The sequence below is a fragment of the Mustela lutreola genome, chromosome 3 (genome assembly GCF_030435805.1).
Source record: "Mustela lutreola isolate mMusLut2 chromosome 3, mMusLut2.pri, whole genome shotgun sequence".
Taxonomy (NCBI): Eukaryota; Metazoa; Chordata; class Mammalia; order Carnivora; family Mustelidae; genus Mustela; species Mustela lutreola.
This window is the reverse complement of record NC_081292.1, coordinates 52,467,874-52,494,773: the sequence shown is the minus strand read 5'-3', so window position 1 is coordinate 52,494,773 and position 26,900 is coordinate 52,467,874. Positions and strand designations below refer to the sequence as shown.

General features: G+C 34.8%; 1 pseudogene; it reads right to left on the bottom strand.

Moving 5' to 3' along the window:
- Positions 1-18,497, bottom strand: part of LOC131827832 (actin-related protein 2/3 complex subunit 3-like) — a 67,668-nt pseudogene extending 49,171 nt beyond the window's left edge.
- Positions 18,498-26,900: the final 8,403 nt, after the last annotated feature.

The following is a 26,900-nucleotide window of genomic DNA, read 5'->3' as shown; positions in this document are numbered from 1 at the left end:
TCAGTGTGGCACAGGTATATGAGTGAGTGCTGCCTCATAAATCAAGAATTCTTACAAAATTACCTTTAACCCCAGTGGTCCTAGGAAGCTACCTCCCTGAATGGATTAATGCACAGTACTTAATTGATCTATGATTTCCAGAAGCCCTCAAGCTTAGCTTAATGGTAAAAGTTTCAGGCCAGCCCAAGTGAGTTAAGTGTTACATTTTAGACCATTGGTAACCTCAGGCATCTTCAGTTGCTCAGAAGTAGCTGCATCTAAATGAATTCACTTGTTAGGGTCTCGGAACAGCTGTCACAGAGGCCAAGAATTGAAATGAACAAACTTGGTAGATTTAAAATAAGAATATGATTTACCAGCAAGGACTGCATAAAAACTGTACCCAGAAAAGAAGAAGAAAACATTTCTTGTGGCCTCCATATTAGTTGCAGTGCTTATTAAAATTAAAGATTAATATAAACCAAACAGAGAAAACATCAGTGATACTCATAAAGATGAAACAGCGCATCTAAAATCCTTTCTCAGAAAATCTCCTTGTTTTAATTTGATGAGCAGAAAATATAATCTTATTTGTTATCAGCATTAACAAAGCATTTGCAGTATGCCAAACTGTATAATTATGTTGACTTATAATCATTAACAGAAAAACATATCATAAAGAATTATTGATGAATAATATATGGGAATAATGAGGAAATTGATCTATTTCTTCATTTTGGAACATAATTAAAATTTATAACTAAAAGTATTATGCTTTGTACTAAGTATTTGGTATATATTAGATTTGACATTTTAAATTAATGAAAGTATGGTTATTTAATAGATAGTATTGGAAAGCTAATTTTCTCAAAAGTAAAATTAATAATTTCCTCATGATATATCAAAAAAATCCCAGATAAATGATAGTTTATTTTAATGGTGCTATAGTATATGTGCTGCCGAAGCGAGGACTTAATGGCGTTATAAAATAGGAAGAAATAATGTTCATTTGATCTTGGTTGTGGGAAATCCTTTCAAAATGGCCATGATAATGTTTTAGGATATAATCCTTTTTTTTTTTCCTTTCCTGCATTTCATCCTTCTCTTTTTTCGTTTTATGTCTAACTTTGTAAAGGGTCGTTTAGTATTAAATGTTAATGTAAACCATTCTATTTTTCATTTCCTTTGTGTGTTTTTTTAAAATTAATGATATGTCTTTTCCATTTTCATTTAGAATTAAGTTGAAAAGTTCTATGTATTTTATTCTATTTCTTTGGTGTTTTCTATTTTTATTACAACCCTAATCAGTCTGAGATGTATGTTGCCATGATAAAGTACAAAATAATTTTCTTCATTCATTTATTACCTAGAGATTTAAGCCGATAGCTCTTGTTGGCTAGTCATGTGCTATGTCTTGGGGATAAAGTGAAGTATATAAGACACAATTCATGCCTTCAAACATTTTATTCTTTTAAGCATGTCACCTAGTAGCAAAGAAGAAATCTGCAGAAAGTACGTGAGAGAGCATTGGCCATTAGGAGGTGGAAAAAGGTCAGCGGGGCGTGTGAAAAGAATATGAAGAAAATCACAGTATAGGAGTAAAAAAGTACCCAAAAGCCAGATCACACACAGAGCTTCATGAGAGACACTGAGAGACTGGATTCAATTTAACTAAGTGAAAAAAATTACTGAAGGATGCTGTAGCAGGGATGGAGCATCCTACAATTTTGCATCATCCCAAGTCTCTGAGTAAGTTTGTAACTAAAATATCACATCCCAGCTGCAATCAGGAACGCCTATATTGGATTGCTCTGTGTTGGGAAATAATACTTATTCTGTTAAACCACTGAAGCTAGGGTTGGTTATTAACAGCAGCTAGCAGTTTCCTGTTCATAAATAATGAAGATAGAAGATTTCCATTGTTGAAGTACTTGTCATTTATTCAGCATTCAAAATATAATTGGTGACTTTTTTTTTTTTAAGATTGTCATTTGAGAGAGAAAACACAAGCAGGGGGAGGGTAGAGGGAGAGGGACAAGCAGACTTCCCACTAAGCAGGGAACTCAGCACCATCTCCATCCACCCCAGGACCCTGAGATCATGATTTGAGAGCCAAAGGTAGATGTTTAACCAACTGAACCACCTAGGCACCTCAAAATATAACAGGTGATTTCAAAATAAAAATCCATATGTTAAACCCTATGGTTTAAAATATATGAAGAGATTTACAGAGACAGATGGGGGAAATATTAAAAAGAGAAAGGAGGGGCGCCTGGGTGGCTCAGTGGGTTAGGCCGCTGCCTTCGGCACAGGTCATGATCTCAGGGTCCTGGGATCAAGTCCCATATCGGGCTCTCTGCACAGCAGGGAGCCTGCTTCCTCCTCTCTCTCTCTGCATGCCTCTCTGCCTGCTTGTGATCTCTCTCTGTCAAATAAATAAATAAAATCTTAAAAAAAAAAAAGAGAAAGGAGGTTGAACTGTAATATACCTTAATAAAAAAATTACTAGTTAGGACACCAGATTGTGAGTTTTCTCTCCTGTTGAGTATTCTTCTCTGTTGTTCAGTATCCAGTTTCAGTCATGAATAGGATAACTTTAAAAGATTAAATGATGAAATGGGGGAAATCAGCTTTAGAAGTTAAGTATATATATGTATGGCACGCATGTGCACACACACACACGGTGAATGTTCAGTCTTACTGATTGTACCACCTAATATATATATAACTACAAAAATGTTTAAGTGCTACAAGACTAAACTCTTATCTGTTATCACAGTGAGTTTAAACACATGAAATGATAATGTTTTTCTCTCCATAGATTGCTTTATTTTGGGAAGGTGCTTGTACTGTAGATTGAAGTGTTGGTTGAATACAGAGTTTCTCTTTTTAGTATCTAATAATAAGTACTGTAAACAGAGAAGTCAATTGAGGTTGGCAGGTTGGGAGAGTAGGGTTGGAGTTTAGGCTATTATCCGCAGAAGCAAATTGTACAGGCAAAAGCAATCAGCATAGATCAATTTAGCCTGTGGAGTTAGGTTTCTGGTAAAATACTGCTCTACATCCCACCTGCATTTACACTTGCCCCACAGGTTATTATTTATTATTGAACATTATTACAAATTCTTAAGAGAAAGTAGTGTAATTCATTTGAAGTGATGCTACACTATTGTGCATGCAGTATTCTCAAATTCTTGCAATTATTATTCTGACTTATAGGGTAATGAGCTGTTATTCAAGTTACTTCTTCTGGTTACAACTTTAACAGATTTGTTTCTATTTATTAAGGTATTATGCTTATTTATATTCATTAGGAAAAAAGTTTTTTTTTAGTTAGGTGAGCTCTGAATCATTATCTCTGAATACTTTGTATGTCCTTTGTCAAATGAATTAAGCATCGTGGTTAGCTTGATAAAATATGTAAAATTCTACGAACTATTTTGGGCTATTGAGGAAATTTTGTTGACTTTTTTCCAGAATTTCATTTCAGTAGTTAGAACACACTGGGAATCAACATTACATAATTATTTCTAGGTTATCTAGTTATTACGAGAGTGATACCATGATACCCACTTTGTATTGCAAGATGAACTGTGTACATACATAATACATTATTATTGTCAGCAACACCTGATATGTTGTTTAAATTTTGTTCAAAAATTAAAGAAATTGAGGAATAAATAATAACTAGAAATTTATTGAATACTTTATCTGTGGTGTACCTTACATTAAATTAAGGGTAATGTGGTATACTTGTTAGATGCAGTATATAGTTGTCTTCCTAATCTTACAGTTGAGAAGACAAAAGTAATGCATGAAAAGTAACTAGAGAAAGAAGACAACACAGTTAATAAATCACATGGTAATTGAATACCGAAGTTCAGAAGAAGGTGAAGTGAGTAGAGGCTTTAGTATGCAGAAAATTTTATTCAACGGTTTGAATGAGGTGACTGAGTAAAAGTTTGGATAATTAAAATGCTCAATCTGGATTTGGAGAATATCAAGAACACATACATATAAGTTGGATGTAGTTTTGTGTGTTAAGGGTAACAAAGAGTGGAGGAAACATTGGTTCTCAGTGAGAAAACAATTCAGCTAAGGAGAGTGGGTAAGAATAGAGAAGGCTTTGAAAACTATGGAACAAATATATAGGGGCATCTGGGTGGCTCAGTCATTAGGCGTCTGCCTTCAGCTCAGGTCATGATCCCAGGGTCCTGGGATTGAGCCCCACATCAGGCTCCTCACTCTGCAAGGAACCTGCTTCTCCCTCTTCCACTCCCCCTGCTTGTGTTCTCTCTCTCACTCTCTGTCAAATAAATAAATAAAATCTTAAAAAAACCCAAATATATACAAATCTTCATCATCTCCCTTTGCATCTTGTATCTATCACCTATTGATCTGTCCCAGTTCAGAAGCTCATAAATCTCTAGATCAGTAATGAAAATTCTTTTGCCAACTGAGAGTATTTTGGGTAACATCAGCAACCAATGATGGTTAAGTTTTGATTTTGGTATATTTTCCCTCTAAGAACACAGCCTCTCTACCCAAAACCTGGTGTTCTTAATCTTTTAAATAATTTCTACAAGAGGGGTGCCTGGGTGGTGCAGTCAGTTAAGCTCTTGATTCCTGGTTTCCATTCAGGTAATGGGTAATTTCATGGTCATGGGATCAAGCCCTACCTCATGCTCTGCGATCAGCATGGAATCTGCTTGAGATTCTCTCTCCCTCTCCCTCTGTCCCTTCTGCTCGTGCTCTAGCTCTTCCTCTTTAAGATAAATAATTTTTTATATAGAAGAATCGATGGTTTTTCTTTGGGCATAAATTAACTGGTTAACTTATATATGGAAAATAGGCTATCATTAATTAACTATTATGTTTTAGACATGGGGCTGGGCACATCATGTGCTTTGTTGTATAATTTTTCACAGCAGTGCCTGTAGTTAGATGTTTTTATCATTCAACATTAGTGATCAGGGACATTAGAAATACGTTATTAAGCATTTCCAGACCTATGTAATTCCAAAGTCTATGCTTTCTTTTATAATCAAGCTGCCACATCAGATTGCCCTTGGTTAGATATATTAGATATGCTCCACTTTGTTTCACCTCTTTCTAAAATAATATGCACCCTCCACTCTCCTTTTTCTCAAAGCTGAGATAGGCATGTTGATACCAGGTGCCACTGTAACTTAGCTGACAGTTGATGGAACCAAAGGCAAGCACCTGATCTAGGTTGAGTCAGTTTCTCTCACTATAGACATTTGAACTAAGGTACACAGTGATAAATTGAGCAGATGTTGGTAATTGGATCTATAAATGGTGAGGTTAAAGCCAGAATCACTGCTATGAAGAATCATGGTATGAATCCTAGTTCATTTTTATCTCTTTTTAAGCAGTTTAGTTTTTCTTAGTGGAAACTTACAAGTTTTGTTGTCATTTTTATTTATTGTTGTTGACAGCAAATATCTCAATGTGCCACTTGATTTAGGTATGCAAAAATGATACATTATTCAATTTTATTTATTAAAACTCTAATAATTTTCAATTTGAATAGAATTATAAGGAACTTATCCATAAGTAAAAGAAATTGACCCAATCTGTCATAAATGAATGGATCCTTTCTTCTTCATGAAGAGCACTAATAGTAAAATAATTTAAACCAAAGTTTTTGCTTTCCTTATGTCACTAGAAAAGTGATTATTCCCAAGATTCTTATAGACAACTATCATATGGGAATATTGTATAAGATTCATCACATTTATAAACAGTGAATTTAATGCATTTGAGTAATAATTTAACAATAATGGTATGAAACCATTACTAGTTTGGGTGCTTTGCATGTAATAAATTATTTCTCTAGTATTAATATGAAATTTGACAGCAACTACTGAGAATGTTTCTATGCAATAAAAGTCTTATTACAAATAACAGCATATCTAGAAGGGGTCAATGGATTTTTCATTCCATGTGGCAATATCTTAAGGCTAGAAATTTTTAGAATATTGACACAATTTGTTTTTCCAGTACTTTATTTATATATTTCCTTTCAAAAATATTTCATGTAAAGGTAGACTAGGTGTAGAAAAAAATTAATGCTTGGATGATATAAGTATTATCCTATAGATGTTTGTGGATAACTACTGGTTCTATTTGGCCATACAGAAATGCGCACTTTTCTGTCCCCCTTTAAGCAGAGTTAGACCGTATTTAAAGTGACAAGAAAATGACAGCTGATAAGAGGAGGGGTGGTAAAGAATAACTGCCACAGTTCTTTGATTCTAGTGAACTAGATTCTTTAAACCACTATTTGTTCATTTAACAAATATTTATTTCATATTCCTTTAGTGTCCCAGGTATTTTTCTAGGTGTTCAGAACACATCAGTGAAATAGACAAATATCCCTGCTCTTGCTGAGGTTAGGCTTTTTCATATGTCCATTTTTCTACACCTAATTAAAATGTATCACAAATGCTTGGCAGCTTTCACCAGTACTGTGCAAAATTTGATGTGTATTTATGCCTCTTCTTTGTATCTACTTACTCATTCAATTTGCTTGTTCTCTCAAACGTTCAGAGCAGAGTGCTTGTAAATCCTTACATTTTTCAGTGCAAGATCACTTACAGACCCATGGCAGTGCCACTCAGAGAACATATGTAACTGTCATAAAAGTGCTGACCCCTCTAGGGTACCATTTTTTTGCAAGATAAGCTAGTTGTAAATTGGGGCAATTCATAGACATTAGTTTACTTATCTGTTTGGGGAACTGTGAGAAAATCATGGATGAAATTCAGAATTTCATTTGTACGTGGTACTTCATCAGGAAGATGAGAAATAGAGAGTTCAGGGATAGATAAATGGGGGGTTATTGCCAAATCCACATAAAATCTCAATTTAGAGATCTCCACAAGATTGTTGACTCTATAAAGAAAGACTTGGGAAGACACACACTTAGAGCGATAGGAAATTATACCATGAACTAAAATAATGTCATTGAGCCAGTGTTTAAATTTAAAGAAGTCAAAAGAAACGGAGAAAGTAAATAAGAATATATAGCTTCATATCATTATGCAGAAGGTTTCCTGGGTACGCTCTTAGAAGATTTAAAAGAAATGCATAGCACAGGAACAGTTGTCCAGAGATGATGCAGTTAGTGGTGGCACTGGGAAGTCAAACAAAGGGAATCAGGTATTGCTTCACCTGGCTAGAGACACTATAGGGAAATAAATCTCTCAACTTTCTGTTGCTGTAATAAACTACAGAGAGTTCCTGAAAGCCATTTTTAGTTCCAAGAGAAGAGCTTCTAGGTTTGCCACCAGACAACTACATAGCCATTGCCATCAATCAGCTATAAGAATCCATAGCCATAAAGATGCATTGTTATTAAGGAAAATTTTATGGAAGTTGTAATTAACATCCAAAAAGCACTTGCAGTATAATATCAAGTGAAAATGAAGGATGCAAATCCTTCTATATAATACAATATCAAGAAATATATATTTTATATATGTCCATACATAGAACATAAAAGGAATACATATTTTCTTCAACGAACATAATTTAAATCTATAATCATGAAAAAGTGTTTTCTGCAATTCAGTCCGATTACTATTAACTTTTATATAGTACACACTCTGTTTTTGATTTAAGTCTATCTCTATGCCCATCTGAAAGAATTTTACAGTTTGGAGACTTTGCACTTTGCACCAAAGTGGATTTACTAAAATATTAACATAGGAGTGAGTGAAGAGTGAATGATAATTTCAGAGTCCTATATTCTTTACTTTTGTACCCATCAAAGGGTATAATGGGGGAAAGGAAGCATAAGTACTTCAAAGGTATTTTAAGAGTAGCTTAAAATACTCATTATAGCAATAAGAGTTACTGTGATTTGGGTCCCATTCTCATGAAAGCCAAAAAAAATTTATGGAGTTCATTTCCATGTGCCTCCTTTTGGTGGAGGCTGGTTACAGAGACCTCCACTGGAGCCGCTTAGGATTGTGTGAAATGAGAGAATACTGTGAGGGCAATTAGTGATTGTGCATACGGGGTGTCAGATTGACTTTCCTTCTAAGAAGCTTTCCTTCAGAAAGAAGAAGTAAGGGAAGACTCTGTAGGATCAAAATCAAGTGATAAATAGGTAGAATGAGAGTTGCTAGAAACCTTTTCTTAAGGATTATGAGTTTGATTTTTTTTTTAGATTACTGACTCTTCTGTCCTTTAGAATAAGTGTTACCAGCCAAAATGGACAAGGCACTGCATTTTTTTTTTCTGTACAGAACTCACATTCAGTTTCTTATTAATACTGATAGATAATGTTTGCTCTTTTAATAAAGAGTTCATCCCTCACAGTTTATATCCTCAAATGAAGTTGATGTGTGTATGCTGACCGACAAAAAGCTTAGTCACAAATTGTGAGAGAAGGAAGGGTGAGGTCTAGACAATGTCAGTGATGGTAGCCAGGTGAGAGGGAAGTTGACTGTAATCTATCCTTTTAGAAAGCTAAGGAGCACTAACTGTCCAGAAGTGTCAGGTTAACTCTCCACAGGTATGAAACGGGATGTCTTTTCATAGATTATTAGGACAGATTTGAGTGCCCACACAAAATCTACATTAGGCAATATGATCTGTCAACTGGTCAGTTTTAATCTAATAGTCACCATAAAGAAATACTGAAGAAAATGAGAATGAGGAAAGTCAGCCATCAATACTAGCTTCCACATTTATTAAAACTGTAGTTCTTAGATTGAAATAGTTAACTAACAGCCCATAAGTCATGGAATAAATTGAAATATTATGTGACAGATTGTTAATGCAAATCATCTAAGATAATATGTTTGCTCAAATTAACATGGCAATCAATAAGATAACAGATACTGCAATCCAGTAAATACTGTATACACTCAGTAATTTATACATTTAAAAACATTTATTGAACTCCTACATCTTAACTTCTATGTAACCAGTTTGCCTTTCATCTTGACCATAGGCTTTTTGCTGAAGCATTTGGCATATAATCAAGAATCCTTATTGGCTTAAGTACTCATTAGCAAGACTGAGGCATTTCCTTAATTTAAAAAAAAAAAAGGAAGTTCATTCTATGAATCTACATGTGAAAAGTCTGCCCATCATATTTGTGTCTATTATATATGAACACAAAAATCTGAGTGCTTTCATCAACAAACTGACAAATGCTAGAGAAATGAAAATAGCAACTTTGACAGTAACAGGGAGACTGCGTTTTCATTATTCAAAGAGTATGCTAGTGTCATGATTTGAGAATTAAGAGGGAGGCACAATCACAATAAAAAACATTTAGCTGCTTTCTCATGCTTTGTCTAAGGGAATTGAGATGAATTTGTTTTGAATTTGCTTTGAATTGATTTCCCTCTAATTCAAGATAGAAACATCATTTGTCATCCTGTTAGAATTACTTACTACTAATTTTAATTTTAAGTTGCTGACTAGCTGATTTTAACTCTCTATTCTGAGATAAGCCCTCTAAATTCTATATTTAAATATCATTTCTATCATAAACTGTCATGGAGCATTGAAAGCTTGATCCAGCTCTCTAATCCTATCCAGCTCTGTTCTTATGTTAAAGAGCATTTAAATTCTTTGCATTCATGCCTTGTTTTTGACATTTATATCAGGTACAATAGATGAGCTTAAAATAAAACAAGTGATACTTACATGTGGGGTACACAACCTCTTTCTGGCGAGGTTCTTATTGTTGGGCTGGCAGGAAGGGCTACTAAAGATGGCGAAAGTTCCCGCCACAAGACCTGAGCTCGGACAGGAGAACAAAGGCCCAAGCAGGAATCTGAGACCCCCAACCCGGGCTCCTGTGGACCAATGGGATCCCGATGAGCAGGCGGGATATCCAAATAAGGGAAACTTCTAAAAGACCCCTGAGCTTCCTCCGAGACCCCTTAAAAGCCCCCTCCTCCCTGCCTTGGGTGCGACTTCCGCCACTCTGCTTTCCAGAGTGGCGGAACCTCGCCCGAGGGTGCCCACCTCCTCCCGGCGCAACTTTCCTGGCTCCCCTTCTCCTGAGCCCTGAAACTTCGCTGGAGAGCGTTTTTAATAAATCTTGCCTTGCACCCACTTTGCCTGGTGTTGTGTTTATCTCGCCGGAAAAAACTTTACACTTATCTTTTCCAAAACCACAAAATTTATTGCCTATATTTTTTCTTTAAGAGACAACTTGACCTTGTTTCATGCCACATATTCTTGACACTTCAGCTTTAATACATGGGATTCTTTTCTTCCTAATAACTGCTTTCTTTTAAAGAAATTAGGAGAAGAAACTTTCCCTATGGCCATCTAATTTTTATCATTTTCTGTTATTTTTTGTTATTGTCAGAAAATACGTTCTCCAGGCCATTTCAAAAATTATATTTCTGTAGGAATTTTACTTCATATAGCCATGCTATAATTGTGTGTGTTCTTTGTAAAGTTGAAAGGAGAAACAAAATTATAGACTAACAAGACTAAAAATAAAATCAAGCTTTATTCAAGAGTAAAACAGTTGACACATTGAAATTTTACTTTAAATAGGTCATTACTTAAATTCATACAACATGAAACTGAAGCTCATAGAAACTAAGTGACTGCTCCAGGTCATCCAGGAATTAGGTGATGGAGTTAGGAGTTGAACATATGTGTACTTACAGACCTTGATATCATATCACTATACTATATTATTTTCAAGTGTTGCTTTAAATACTGACATTCCTGTCAATATGAAGCACAAGTGCTAGATAAATAGAAATGTTTTAAAAACAAAAGATAGCATTCACATGAATTCAGAAGTTGTTTAATAGCAAGTAAATAACCTTATACCATTCTGCTCTACTCAACTATTTTATCAAAGTTCTGAAAAAAGTTTGTGTTATTATGTGTTGATTTTTTTAAAGTAAATATATGGTTGATGACTTTGTAGTTTTTCTGTGGGGGATGTGTGTAAAGAGTAAGTTTCCTGGTTATATAAAAAGATTTTAGTTTGTAAATATTTCTAAAATTCCCTGAGATAGTAAGCCATTTATTTTTCATGATTGATGTTATTTACATTTTGAATATTAAACATTTCCTGGTGTTTGAGAACACATGCCTAATACTGAGGTATATTGAGGGGGGGGAAACCAGTTACAAAACATAAAATATAAGAATTCATTACATAATATTCTAAATCTGATATAAAAAAAGGTATTCTGTATACTAAAGTAATAGGGCATAAGTAGAACTATATAAATTCTATTTACTGTTTTGTCATGTTTTTAAGCCAGAATAAGAGTAATGTGGACATAACCAACAATTTTCTTAAAAAAATACCAGCTTTCCAGTTAAGATCTCAAAGCTGTTTATTATGGATTGGATTGTGTCCCCCCAGAATTTATATGTTGAAGGTCCTAATTCTCAATACCTCAGAATGTAGTCTTCTTTGGAAATAGGGTCTTTCTAGAGGTATTCAGGTTAGAATTAAATCCTTAGGGTGGGTCTTGTTCTGATATGACTAGAGTCTTTATAGAAAGGGGAAATTTGAAGAAAGACACACAAACACAGGACATAGTGTGTGAACATGAAAATGTCCATCTACAAGCCTATGAGAATGGCCTGGAACAGATCCTTCCCTTGTGGCTCTCAGAAGGGCCCACACTGTCAAAACTTGTTTCAAACTTTTAACCTCCAGAACTGTAAGACATTAGATTTCTATTGTTTAAGCCACCTAATTTGTGGTATTTTCTTATGTCAGCCCAAATAATTTAAAACACCCATATTATTTATTGGGTGTCATTATTTATGTTACAAGATAGTTACTATTTCTCTAAAGTATTTTGTGAGATGACATTGTGGTTCCTATTGTAAAATGGAAAAAAGACAAAAGAGTATCTAAATCAGTGAACACTGTAGAGTTCTTACATTCATTTTTATTCACATTCCTCACTTCTTGTATTACAGAATAGTAGTTGATATGTTTTTGTCACAGATTATGGCTAGTTTAAAAGGAAATAATGTGTGGCATCTGGGTGGCTCAGTTGGTTAAGTTTCTGACTTTGGCTCAGGTTATGGTCTCAGGTTCATGGAATGAGCCCCACTCTGGCTCCCTGCCCAGCAGGGCGTCTGTTTGTCCCTTTTCCTTTCCCTCTCTCCCCATGCTCTCTTTCTCTCTCTCTCAAATAAATAATTTTTTTAAAAAAGAAAATAATTTGTTTGTATATGCATAAATTTGCACAATTTCTTCTTCTTTGTTTTTATGTGTTAAGATTAATTCTAATAATTACTTTGTTCATAATACTACTTAACTGTAAAACATTAAATGGTTTTTCTTTTAGCCAATAATAATACTAAAGTCAATATAATCTTGATCATTTGAATGTTCTCTGAAATGAGTTGTTTTCATTTTCTATTTTAATTCAGTTAAAATAACAAAAGTGGGATTAAGAGGATACCGATTTTATTTTAATTGTTTGCTTTTTCCCTCTATCACTTATAATTTAAATATATTAAAATTAGAGGAACAATAGGAACAGAATAACTCATCAGGGGAATGAATTTAAAAACTGTTTTTACTATCACTTATAGTTCTGAATATATATATTATTAAGGGGAATTACACTTTACTGCACTTTCAAACTGAAAACTAATTGTAACCACAGAGACTTTTGTGGTTATTTAGAAATAGTCTTTTAAATTGTACTTCCGTGAATATTATAAATAGTAACTTGAAGACTTTCTCATTGAAAGGCCTAGAGAAAGAAGTTGTTAGATATGCATTAAAATTTCATTATTATCAAATGCTTCAGAATATATACATACACTATTAAATGATACAAAAATATTCAGAAAATATGAACTTGAACATATAAATGCACTTGAACTATCATCTATTTCCATCCTGACAAAAGGTACTCAGCAAATGGCAAAAAGGCATTCAGTTTTTATTGGGTAAAACTTGCTCTGCAGCATTATCTTCTGAATTTAATATCTTTTTCTGAGTGATAGCTTTCCTTTGTCATCCAAGTACAAAAAGCCTGTGGTAGTTGTCATGGTGTCTGATTTACTGTCCCTAGTATCTTCATGTATAGTTTTAATTAAACCTGGAAAGGTTCACTTCTACAGCTGCCAGTGGCTCAGCATTTTCTGGCTGCAATCTTGGTTTCCAGCCTATAATAGTGTCTCTTGCTGTGTTAAACAGCTATTCAGTATGTATAGTTGTTGGGCCTGACCTTTTCATCTTCTAGTGTTCAGATTAACAGAACATAGAGTGGCTGAGAGGTCTCACTGATGAAATCTTTGTGCTTAATTCTTAATTCAGAATATAGTGGTAATAATAGTTCTTAGCTTAAGCATAATCTATTTTAAAAGTCCTGTAATTGCTAAATTATAATAATCATAATCATGTGAGATGACTAGTAGGAAAGAGATCTGGAAATATACTTTTCTGTTTTAAAAGGATTTTTATTTCATTCATTTCAGAGTATGCCTGCTGCTTGAAGCAATATACAGCTAGTATTTCAATTACACAATTTTTAGATGCTATCACTGCAGTCACTTACTTGGAAATAATTAAGAACGTCCCATTCCATCACATTCTTCAGTATAATAGTGTATATACCAATCTTTTAGATCTACTGACAATCAGTAGCAGGATAGGAGGAAATTATTTGAAATTGGTTAATTGGCTTAACAAAATAGACGGAAAGGAGATATATTTATTTCTATTCATGAAACATATATATGAATTATTATGTGCATTTAGTATACTTTATGCTTGGTTTGGGTATCATCTCCCCTTCTACAAAAATGGCACTTTCATGACTTCATCACATTAAATAATCTTGTTTGTGGTCTAACTTCCTAAGTGTGGCTTTTAGCCCTGGAACACTTGACCCTTTGTTTCCTTCAGCTGCCCCTAGGAAGAACCAGAGTCTGAATGTTTCATCATTTTAACCCTTTGTATCACTCTGGAGAATGTTCTCAAAAGTTTGAAATCATATGTTTATGTTAAAAGTTTTGAAAGGATTTTGAAGGTTAGTCTTTAAAATTAAGTCTCCAAGAAATTCCTAAGTATAATTTCATATAATTTCATCCTAAGTATGATTTCATAGAGCAGCAAATTTTGAGAAGATTGGAGTCCGAATACCATAATAATGTAGTTTGAGGAAGAGTGATGTCAGATATGTGTTAGTGAGTTTCCCTTAATATTATGAGCTGATTAAATTAGTATATGTAATTAAGTATTGATAAGCAATGAGTATAATTAAAAAATATAAAGCAATAAGTAAACTTCACATTTTACAGTGATACTTGCAACAGGTGCTCCTGAAAAATCATAGATTTTTGAAACTGAAATAGACTTCAGAGATTATTTTAATCCCTGCATTTTCTAGACGATTAAACTGAAGCTGAGTTGTTAGGAGAATTGCCAGTGATCACAAAGATAGATAGTAACAGAACCAAGAATGTCACTCATTGTTTTGTTTCTCAGGTTTTTTTTCTACTCAGAAAGATCTAGTTTAAAATATCATGTCTACCATACAGTGTTTTAGAGACCTTGCCTAAACCATACAGAACAGAAGTTTCCTCATCTGTAAGGGATGGAAAAGTGTGAGAAGGGTTGATAACTATTTTTAAGTGCATGGTCACATGGTATATATACTGAAGACTGGTAGCTATTATTATTATTGAAGATTATATAACTTTGGCAAATTTTCTTATCTGTATGTAATTAAAGAAAAAAGAATGAACTAAGGACTTCTTGGGCTTTCTCTGGATGAAGAGAGTACATTTTTATATGGGGTCACTTCTGACTGTAGAGTCTAGGGCTTTCAGGGGCCCTGACTAAGTATTTGATTATTTAAAGGAAAAATTTTAATTCAGCTTTCCTGCAGTCTTTGGTATTAGCTTGTTGTAGAAAACCTGCAAAAATATTTCTTTTCTTTATTAGAGGAGCTTTAATGAGTAGGGGAAGTAAAGATTTGAGACTAGAATTTAACTTCTGGTAAAAAGGCAAAGAGGTAAATAGCTCTCTTAGCAAGGGATGACAGGATTTGGAGGCACAAGACACTGTCTCAAGTGAAGGAGAACGATTCAAGGAGAAGAAATACAACCATCAAGAAAATTCTGATTGGGTAATGGCTCAATAATGATAAGAACACATCTACCTAATATTAGATTTATCCTACTGAGGGATATCCAATACTGCCCTAGAAAGTAGAATTTGATGTTGCTTTGATCTTTTCTTTAACCAAAAATTATTATCAAAACTTTAGCTGCCCGGGAGTACCTGGATGGCTCTGTTAGTTGGTTGTCTGTCTTCAGCTACAGGTCATGATCCTGGAGTCCAGGATCAAGGCCCAATATGGCCTATATAGGGGGAGAGGGAAAAAAAAAATCCCTGCTCAATGGGGAGTCTGCTTCTCTCTCTTCCTCTGACCCTCCGCCTTGTGCCTGCTATCTCTCTCACTTGCGCACGCTCTCTCAAATAAGTGAATAAAATCTTAAAAAAGAAATTTCAGGTGCACAGAGTTATCAAAAATAAAAATGACCCTGCCAGTGATATTTTAATGTACTTTGAACATTCTGGGCAAACTGAAAGAATGATCCTGGGAGTAGTCATTCCAATGATTGCAGTCTCTCTCTCCTTGGATTTTCTAAAACATAATCTGGAAAAAGACAGTAATAGCCAACCAGGTGATTGGCAAGGGACTGGCATAAGGACTAGAGAATGCTCTTCACTGAATGTCATTCTTGCTATAGTTGAATAGCTTAACTGAGAAAGATGTCGCCCAGAACACTGTATCCCATGTAGGATGGTCCTGCTCTATTCTGTAAAAACCTGTCCAGTGCAGAGCTTGTCTAAGTCTATGTATGGAATAGTTCTGTACTTAAAAAGAAGATCATGTGCCTGTTCCCCCTCTCTCTAAATAAATAAAATCTTAAAAAAAAAAAAAAAAAAGATCACAAGCTTAGGGAATCTGAGAAAAAAGAATGAGACACTTACAAAGAGTAACAGGCTCTATTGATGTTGTTTTTGTTCTAGTACATTTTGTTCCATGACATTTGAAAGTGAGCGTGTCTATGCATATATAATATATATGTATAGGTTGTACATATGTATATATATACACGTTCTTTTTCTATATATTTATATATACAAATATGAATATAAATGACCCTTAAATCTACAATCCAGGCTTGAAGCACAACTCACTAGTTGAATCTTCAAAGTTTCCCTAACATTTCACTGGCCATGGTAGGCCACATGGCTAAACCTCACATTAATGGAGCAGAATCGTATAATTATCTTTCAGTCAAGTCACAGTAAGTAAATTCAAAAAATAACACAGCCTATCTCAAATATTAATTAAATGTATATAATTTAGCAACAGGTATATAGTGTTAGGTTAAAAAATATTGAATCAAGCATTCTATATCCAGATATCCTCAGTGCATACATTTATAAATGTGATTAAATGTGGTTGAAAAACAGAACTAAAGGTATTTTTCAAAGGAAGATATATTTAATTTAAACAAATAGAAGTTATTATACTAGTTGTAAAATCCCAAATTATACTACCAAATTCTGGGAATTGTAGGAAGTTTGGACTGCTCTCAGTTTCTCACTAATTGATGAGCTTCCAAACTCCACACACTATTAAATGAAGCATTATATTAATATCAAGTATAATAAATTAGAACTGTGACATTTATTTTCATCCAGCTAAGTTCAACTAAGGTAAAAAATAACTGTCATACAGTTAGCTTTACCGTATAAGGTAGTGATTACTTGAAAATGGCAGGAAATGCTTCTGTCCCATCCCTTTTATCTCTCCATAATGAGAGGCTCACTCCCTATTCGGGTTAATGTAGAGCATGAACTCAGCCATAATACCTGGCTTGCTAGAATGTAACGTAGAGGCCACTGGCGGGGAGGGAAGGTTTCAAAGAGGGCTCGGGTCTTTGGAATGCTGAGGCCTGCATGACCACTCTGCCCTTGGAATGCCACAGGAGTTACCTTCCCTAAGCTTTCTTAGCCCTAACAGCTGCCCTGTGATCTAAGAGATGTATGCATTGTCCCTTAGGCTATATTTAGCAGATGGCGTAGAACACACAGATTAGCATATGGTATCTTTCCACTAAACAGATCTTCCCAGTTTCAGTAAGACCCATTGTCACACATGAGGTACTTGAGAAACAGTGATAAGGATTTGTGATTATCCTGAAGGACCAATAAAAGTGGGAGCAAAGAAGAAAAAGGGTCTTCTTCTCTGAGCTTTGACCCCTTTACCTTCTCCTCTCTTTCACAGCAAAGTCTGGAGTAACTTTTCATCCTTCCATACAGGGATTGCTGGCCATTCCCAGCAACTCCTTGTGTCAATTAAATGAGAGCTTTGGACAAGTGAACTCTCTGAGAAGTGTCAGTAAGCAGTTTCCTCTGTCCTCAAACTTCATCCCTCCTTCACATCCATTTTTTATCAGTTTAGGAATTTTATATCCCTGAGTATAAATGGTTTGGAAGAAGGGAGGGAGAGGATTCTGAAAAGGATCACTTATTCTGAGAAGTGTGTATTCCCCAATAAAGCAATATATATGCCAATGGCATGGAAGAAACTCCAGTCAGTCAGTTGTTCAGCATCTTCAGATGTAAAACACTATTAAGACTTCAGGATAGAGTGGGAGGAAGAGCATATATAGTTTCTGCATTCTTAGATACATAGAGAATAAAAGCATGTCCTTAATATTTAAGAATAAGTGAATGTTTATAATTGGACTAGAGGAAGCTCTGGCATGATGACACTTTTTAAGCAAAGACATGAAGGCTGAGTGAAGGTTACCTAAATGGCATGAAGTGGGAAGAGTTGTTACAGGAAAGGACCAAAATCAGGTGGCAGCATGAACTACAAAATAAAATGGGGGAAGTCCAGCATGGTAGGTGGAGTGAGCTGGAGGTTAAATCCAGGTGAGAAAGCGGAATTAAAATAATTCAATATATGGTGGCTTTTATGAGTGGAGAACAGTGGTAGAAAGCCACAAGGTAAGGTAATTTTATCCCTGTCCTATGACTCAGGGAATGCCTCCCTGGAAAAGTGACACAGTGAGAAGTCATTGAGGAAAATAAAGTAAAATATGATGTTCTCAATAGGGGTGACATCATATGTCACAGGTTTCATACCTGAGAAATGGATTCTGCTTGTAGTAGGTTATTAGGAAGTGCTCTTGGCATTAATACCTGTGGAAAGGGAAGAGACAAAAACTGGAATGAGCATAAGGAGAGAAGTCAAGCTATGATGCAGTCTCAACAAAGCCTTGTTCAATCCTACTGGGGGCTCTGAAGTATAAAGATTCTTCAGAGTTGTCTGAGTTGTGCCTGAAAAAGAAAATCCTGTACCTCCTTGTAAATGAGTAATTGGATATAGGCTTCTCTCCCCATCCTGCCTCAAAAGGAGGAGGCTTCGAGTGAGGCAGTTCTTTTCATTTGATGCAGTCCCTAAAGAGGACTGGTAGTTGAGATGCATCTGCTGGTGACCATTCCAGAAGCTGAACTAATAAAACCTTTATTTCTGGAATGGGATCTGAGCAATAACTCGTAGCATCTACCACACGATGTTTGAAAGATTGGGAGTTAGTTTGATAAACTGAAAGAAATCTAAGATGACTGGCAGAGAACCCAAAGAATGGTGGCAAAGCATAAGACTGGACATAATACCATAAGCTGGATGTGGACGACTTTATAAATTGTTCTGGGATTTTGGACTTTAATTTAGACAGAAGCCACAGATTTTTAAGAACAGGAAAGACATGGGCAGTTTTGGATTGAAGTGGCCCTTTAGAGGCTTTGTGGAAAATACATTGTAGAGGAAGCCAGTAGCAATTCAGAGTAATCAATATAACAAAAAATCTAGGTGAAAGACAATGGTAGCCTGGAGGTAACATGTTAGTAGGCAAATAGTACAGTTCCGTGTATTAGTTTAGAATTATTGAGTACTTTTATGTGGACTGACTTCTTGTTAAGTCTAGGATATGAATGAGATCATAGTTGGAGTGAGTGGATGATTAACAATGTAGAGGTCCTAGGAAAGAAACCTTGAGGTATTTCAACATTTATTGGTCAACAAGAGAAAGGAGGATTGGTAAATTAGAATTTCAAGGTGTTAGAGGGAGGAGAACTAAAATGGAGTTTCACTGAAAGCCAGAGCTGGGAGTCTTTTTCAAGATATAAAAAAGACAGGGGTGCCTGGGTAGCTCAATGGGTTAAGCCTCTGCCTTCGGCTCAGGTCATGATCTCAGGGTCCTTGGATTGAGTCCAGCATTGGGCTCTCTGCTCAGCAGGGAGCCTGCTTTCTCCTCTCTCTCTCTGTTTTCCTGCCTCTCTGCCTGCTTGTGATCTCTGTCAAATAAATAAATAAAATCTTAAAAAGAAAAAGAAATAAAAAAAAGATGGATCTTTTGTCAACTGCTACTTAAAAGTGAAATAAAATTAGGACTAAAGAGTACTACGTTGGGGTAATTATTAGGAGGTGTAGCTAAGAAAGGTAACTGTAACTGTTTAGTTTTGAGGTGTTGGTATCTTTTCCCTGCGGTTTTCTGTGTGAAAGTAAAGTTCTCTCTAGTTATAGTTCTGATTATGCTTTTTGTTTGTTTATTCATTTTTTTTAGATTCCATTTGTGAGTGGAATCTTAGGGTATTTGTCTTTCTCAGTCTGACAATTCACTTAATATAATACCTTCTAGGTCCATCCATGTTGTCTTAAGTGGCACAATCTCATCTTTTTTTTTTTTTTTTAATAGTTGTACCACATTTTCCTTATTCATTCTTCTACTTTGGACAGTTGAGGTTCTTCTGTGTCTTGGCTACTGTAAATGATGCTGCAGTAAACATAGTTTTGTTTTGTTTTTTGAAGTAGACTCCATGCCCAGTGTGGAGCCCACTTTGAGGCTTGAATGCATGACTCTGAGGTCAAGATCAGCTGAAATCAAGGGTCAGATGCTTAACCAACTGAACCACTCAGGCACCCCAGGTGTGCGTATATCTTTTTAAGTTAGTGCTTTCCTTGGCTAAATTACAATAGTGGAATTATTGAATTATATGATATTTCTATTTTTAACTTTTTGAGAAACCTCTGTACTGTTTCCCACTGTGGTTATTATTAGTTTACATTCCTACCAAGAGTACACTAGGGTTCCTTTTCCTCCACATCCTTGCCAACAACTTGTTGTTTCTTGTCTGCTTGATCTTAGCTATTCTAACAGGTGTGAGGTGATATTGTGCTTTGTGCTGTTGGTTTGCATTTCCCTGATGGTTAGTGATGTTGAGCTTCTTTTCATGTGTGTGTTGCCCATCTGTATGTCTTCATTTGAAAAATGTCTATTCAGGTTTTTTGTCCATTGTTCATATTGGATTGTTCTTTTTTTTTTTTTTTTGTATGCAGTTGCATACATTATATATTCTGGATATTAATCCCTTAAACCTCCTTTGCAAATGTCTTCTCCCATTCAGTAGGTTGTACTTTTTGTTGTTGCTCTTGTGGAAAGATTTTTATTTTTATATAGTCTCAATAGTTTATTTTTGCTTTTGTTTGCCTTGTCTTAGGAGATATATCTAGAAAAATGTTATTGTGGCCACTGTCCAAGGAATTATTGCCTGTGCTTTCCTCCAGGACTTTTATGATTTCAGGTCTCACATTTAGGTCTTTAATCAATTATAAGTCTATCTTCATGCATGGTATTAGAAAGTAGTCTAGTTTTATTCTTTTACATGCAGCTGTCCAATTTCCTCAGCATCATTTATTGAAAAGATCATCTTTCTCCATTTTATATTCTTGCATCCTTTGTCATAGAGTAACTGACCATATAGTTGTTGGTTTATTTCTCGACGCTCTGTGATGTTCTATTGATCTATATGTGCATTTTTGTGCCAGTACCATACTGTTTTGATTACTACAGCTTTGTAGTATTTTTTTTTAAAGTGGACTTCATGCCTAGTGCAGAACCCAAAGCTGGGGTTGAACTCATGACCCTGAGATCAAGACCTGAGCTGAGGGGCGCCTGGGTGGCTCAGTGGGTTTGGGCCTCTGCCTTTGGCTCGGGTTGTGGTCCCGGGGTCCTGCTATAGAGCCCCCCACATCAAGCCCCACATCGGGCTCTCTGCTCAGTGGGGAGCCTGCTTCCTCCTCTCTCTCTCTCTGCCTACCTGTGATCTCTACCTGTCAAACAAATAAATAAAAAAATCTTTAAAAAAAAAAAAAAGACCTGAGCTGATATCAAGAGTCAGATGCTTAACTGAATGAGCCAACCAGACGTCCCCAGCTTTGTAGTATATTTTGAAGTCTGGGATTGTGATACCTAGAGCTTTGTTCTTTCTCAGGATTGCTTTGGCTACTTGGGGTATTTTCTGGTTCCATATAAATTTTAGTATTATTTGTTCTAGGTCTGTGAAAAATGCTGTTGGTATTTTGATAGGGATTTCATTGATTCTGTAGATTGCTTTAGGTAATGACATTTTGACAATAATAATTCTTCCAATCCCTGGGCATGGAATATCTTTCCATTTGTTTGTGTCAACTTCAATTTCATTCACCATTGTTTTATAGTTTTCATAGTACAGGTTTTTCACCTCTTCAATTAAATTTATTCTTCTGTATTCTTTTTGGTACAATTATAAATGAAAATTTTTTTCAATTTCTCTATCTGTGACTTCCTCTACAGAAATGCTATCAGTTTCTGAGTATTAATTTCATATCCTGTCACTTTACTGAATTTATTACTTCTGGTAGTTTTTTTGTGGAGTCTTTAGGATTTTCTATGTATAGTAACATGTGATCTACAAATCATAACAGTTTAGCTTCTTATTTACCAATATGGATGCCTCTTATTTATTTATCTTGTCCCACTGCTGTGGGTAGCACTTTTGAATAAAAATGGCAAAAGAGTGGACATCTTTGTCTCATTCATGACTTAGAGAGAAAGGTCTCAGTTTTTTTTTACCATTGAGGATGATGTTACCTGTAGGGTTTTATATTTAGCCTTTATTATGTTGAGGTATGTACCCTCTAACCCAATTTTATTGAGAGTTTTTATAATGAATGGGTGCTTTATTTTGTCAAATGCCTTTTATGCATCTATTGAGATGGCTATATGATTTTTATCCTTTTTTTGTTGATGTGGTATATGACATTGATTTGTGAATATTGATCCATCCTTGCACCCTGGCAGTGAATGCAGTCTGATGGTGATGAATGATCTTTTTAATGCATTGTTGTATGTAGTTTGGTAATATTTTGTTGAGGATTTTTGCCTCTTTGTTCATCAGGGATATTGTCCTGCAGTTTACTTTTTTTGTGGTGTCTTTGTCTGGTTTCATTATCTGGGTAATGCTGGCCTCATAGAATATATTTAGAACCTTTCCTTCCTCTTCTGTTTTTTTGTAATAGTTTGAGAATAGGTATTAGCTCTTTAAATGTCTGGTAAAATTCATTTGTTATTATATTGTACTTTATGCTTCCCTTTTTATATTTGAATTTCATCTTTGTACTTGTATGTTATGACATAAGATGGGGATTCTTATAATACTAAATAAGGAGGAATTATGTACTATATTACTTGTATTACATCTTGTAATGCATCTTGTGTTACTCTTCTAAGTTTGGAATTGTTAGAGAGAGGGAGAGAAGGAAAGAAGGACAGGGTGGATAGAGAAGGAGAAGACTTAAATGTCTTCTTTGCTTTACTGCTAATAAAAACTGAAAAATAGGAGACCAAAGCTAATTAACTCAGAACAGACTGAACAGAACAACGACAGACCTTCCCTGAAGAGACAGAGACTGTTTATATAAGCAAACCACTTGGGAAGAGAGAACCAACCAAGATGTACCTTCTCTGAAAGGAAAAGGGAGAAGGAAAGATAGAAAGAGGAAAATGCTGGGGTAGGCATACGCAACTTACTCTCCCAGGAACATGATCAGCTAAGTTATAGAGTGTTGAGGAAAGAAGAATGTTTGTCTTTTATTTTTCACACCTAAGAAGTCAAATGAAAATTCTTATTCTTCTATGGACCATATGAGGAATGGGGATATGTACCTCCAAGCAATTATAAAGTTAAAGGTTAGTGATGTTTAGAAACCATGACTATGCAGATATTGTTTGATGCAGAGTCAAGCAATATGCTATGTAAATGCTCTTTTCTTTATGCCTTTTAGAATTTGTGTTTGTTTTTCTTTTTTAATTTAACTTATTTTATTTTCAGTTAGTTTAATTAAGTTAAATTAAAATTAAATTAAATTTAATTTAATTTCTTTTCATTGTTCCAGAATTCATTGTTTATGCACCACACCCATAGAAAGTGCTCCATGCATATGTGCCCTGCTTAATACCCACCACCAGGATCACCCAACCCCCCAACTCTGCTTCCCTCCAAAACCATATTTGTTTCCTAGAGTCCAAAGTCTCTCATGGTTTTTCTCCCACTCTGATTTCCCCCAACTCACTTCTCTTTATCTCTCAATGTCCTCCGTGTTATTCCTTATACTCCACAAGTAAGTGAAATCATATCATAATACACTCTCTCTGCTTGACTTATTGCACTCAGCATAATCTCTTCTAGTCCTGTCCATGTTGATACAAAAGTTGGGTATTTATCCTTTCTGATGGAGGCATAATACTCCATTGTGTATATGGACCGTATCTTTTTTATCCATTCATCTGTTGAAGGGCATCTTGGTTGTTTCCACAGTTTGGTGACTGTGGCCATTCCTGCTCTAAACATTGGAGTGCAGATGGCCCTTCTTTTCACTACATCTTTATTTCTGGGGTAAATACGCAGTAGTGCTATTGCAGGTCATAGGGAAGCTCTATTTTTAATTTCTTAAGGAATCTCCATACTGTTTTCCAATGTGGCTGCACCAACTTGCATTCCCACCAACAGTGTAAGAGGATTCCCCTTTTGCCACATCCTCTCCAACATATGTTATTTACTGACTTGTTAATTTTGGCCATTCTAACTGGTGTAAGGTGGTATCTCAGTGTGGATTTGATTTGAATCTCCCTGATGGCTAATGATGATGAACATTTTTTCATGTGTCTGTTAGCCATTTGTTTGTCTTCTTTGGAGAAGTGTCTGTTCATCTCTTCTGCCCATTTTTTGACATGTTTTTATTTCTTCTTTTGAATTTTCCTTTGACTCTCCTGACGTCAGACTGCCTGATTTGAAACCAAAGCTTCATCACATCCTGTATGAATTTACTTTTGTGATCTGTAAACAGTGATGTTAACAGTGTATCCTTTATAGAATTATTGAGATGATATATGGGTTAACATACATAAAATGCCTACAACAATGTCTGATATATAGTAAACACTCTAAAAGTATTTGCTTTGGTTTTGCGTTTATTATGGTATATTATGTTCATTCAGTTTCTCAAGTCATATAATATTAATCTAAGTCATATAGATGTAGATAAAACTTTTCCCTAAAGATTTCTTCCGAAGTCTTCTGTTATCTTACCCAGCACTGAAAAAAATTGTGATATATGCCTACAGACAAATGGCTATCTGGAATTTTCCTTTTGAGTTTTATATGTCAGATCTTCAGTGGTCCTTTTTTTTTTTTTTTAATTGTCCTTCATTTTACTGAAGTACATCTTTAATAATAAAGTGTGTGTGTGCGGTAAATTCTTAGGGTCTTTGCAGTTTGAAAAGTCTTTATTCTTTTCTCACTTTTAATTGCTACTCTGGTCGCTAAAAGTTTTCTGTTATTTTCTCTCTGATTTTTTAGGGCATTTTTTTTTTTCTTCTTCTAACAGCTACCTTTGGTGATGAGAGGTCTGTTTGCAGTCTTAGAAAGGTTAATTTGTGAGCAATTTGTTTTTCTTTTCCTCTTTAGAATCTTTTAGGAGTCTTCTTTTATCATTGGTTATATGGAATTGCAGAGTGTGGATCACTTATTTGTATTCACCCTGCTTAATAATTTATGGAATATTTTGATGATGAATGCCTCCCGTCAGCTTTGGTAAATTATCCTCTATTATTCTCTCACTCTCATTTTTTTCTTGAATTCCTATTAGACAGATGATACTTCTCAAAAGCATTTCCTTTGATATATATGTCTTATACACATACAATATAACATGTGATATATAAATTATATATATATATAATGTGATAAGTGACAAGATAAAAGATAAGTATGTTTATATTAAGGAGATTTCTTAAGCTTTACTTTCTAACACTTATGCAGTTAGTTTCTTTTTATTCAGGTAATTGGTTTTTTATTTCTCAAGAAATTTTTCTTGTTTCTAAATGTACTTCTTACAGCACTGAGCTTACTAATTAATTTTCCTCAAATTTTTCTTTATTTGTTGAAATATGTGGTCCTCCTACAGTCAGTGTTTTGGATTTTTTTTTTTTTTTTGCTTGTTTTAATCATTTTCTCCCAAGAAGCAGCCTTTCCTTAAATATCCAGTAATTCCTGCTCATCCATTCATATTTAATGTGAGGTGGTATGAAGGATAATTATAGTTCATGTATTTGTGGATAGAATTTTCAACAGACTGTCTCACTCTGCAATAAACAGGCTATTTTAGTAAGACCATTAAATGCAAGAATTCAGAATACTCTGCAGCACTAAAATTGCCTTAATGCTTTCCTTACAGTTTACAACAGTTTTTTATTGTTGTTTTGTTTTGGTTTTGGTTTTGGTTTGTTGTTGTTGTTGTTGTTTTAGATAACCATCAATTTTTTTAGCAGGATTTAGTTGACTTTGCCTTTCATTTTTCTCCAGGGCCTGAGAGACTAGTGGGATCACTGAATTTTTTTCTGTTTAAGCCTTCAAATAATACCTTTTTTTATTTCCATTCCTTACACTTAATTTCTGCTAGTCTTTCAGTCTTCGAATTTGTAGGTTTCTTGGGCATCTGTTAGGTGGGCTGCCTACCTAGTAGCTAGAATTCTAGGTGAGGTCTATTTAACTCTGCTTCAGTAGAATTAGTTGAAATCTCTCTTTTATTGGTGACTTTAATTCTGTTTTTATTTTCTTTGTTGTAGGATTATCTTGTTCTTTGCACATTTACTTATAATAATTTTAGTGTCTCAGGATAGTTATATTGTATGTATACATGCTTAGTCTGCCTTCTTGACCTGAACCCAAGTTTAATTTTAAATCTATATGGGATATGGGCTAAAGGAAGAATGGGTAAAGTAAGAATAGAGTGTGAGGACTAATTAGAAGCTTAGTCTAGATGAGATGAGTATGTTCAATTAGACTGACTTCCGTGGAGATGAAGAAATATGTGTGGATTCAGCAAGTGTTTTGGAAGTAAAATAAACATCAAATTATTTAGTAATTTTGGTAAATAAAGTCACTTTTATGCAGTTCAGGTTTTTCTTCACAGTGTGAGTTTTTTGGTAGCTTTTGTTTTATAGAATGAAAAGATGATTCTAATATTTTAAATTTTACTTCATAAAGCAGTAGCAATATTTCTTCTATTATTTAGATAATACATTTATTATTCTTTTCAAACTCTGTTTTATTTCTTAAGGAATGGGAATCATAAATGCACACAGTATTCCAGATGTTGACAGACATTATTTGAAAGTTATGAGATTTGTTGCCCATCTATTGCCCATGATACTGTATAACAGGAGGCAGTATCTGAAACTTAGATTCAAACTTAGACACCTATGGTTCACATTCTCTAAATCCTGACCTGTTAACTACCATGGTTACAAATATTTCTTGAGAAAGATAAATGCTTATAAGATAGACCAAAAGAAGATTATATAACTAGCTTGGATTTTGCTTTAGAATCTTCCTGGGGGCCATATTAATTCTGGTGATCTGCATTGTACCATATCCGAGTATACCACATCAAGTATTAATTGTATGTATGAGGCCTATGCTAAATCAGTCCTGAAAGTCTTCTCAA